Source organism: Eptatretus burgeri, chromosome 2 (assembly GCF_056783735.1).
Source record: "Eptatretus burgeri isolate ZD-2024b chromosome 2, Ebu_testis_v1, whole genome shotgun sequence".
NCBI lineage: Eukaryota > Metazoa > Chordata > Myxini > Myxiniformes > Myxinidae > Eptatretus > Eptatretus burgeri.
In genome coordinates, this window is record NC_140962.1 from 4,542 (window position 1) to 5,000 (window position 459).

The following is a 459-nucleotide window of genomic DNA, read 5'->3' on the forward strand; positions in this document are numbered from 1 at the left end:
AGCCCTAACAGCCCTAACAGCCCTAACAGCCCTAACAGCCCTAACAGCCCTAACAGCCCTAACAACCCTAACAACCCTAACAGCCCAAACAGCCCTAACAACCCTAACAGCCCTAACAACCCTAACAGCTAACCCTAATCCTAACCCTAACCGCTAACTCTAACCGCTAACCCTAACCCTAACTGCAACCCTAACCCGAACCGCTAACCCTAACCGCGAACTGCTAACACCTATTCAGAAGAAATTTGCAAGAAAGCCCAGGCAACACTGGCCTTTATTGCCAGCCCAAGCAACGCCGGCGTTACTACTCTACTAGTTGTTTAATCGTGACGCAAACACAGGCCTGCTTTGAGACGGCGCGAAACACACGACTTACAAACCGGGCAGCACGAAGCGCGCGCTCAATTTCGTTATTACTGACTATCACATTAAAATAATTAAATAATTCTGCCTGCCAAA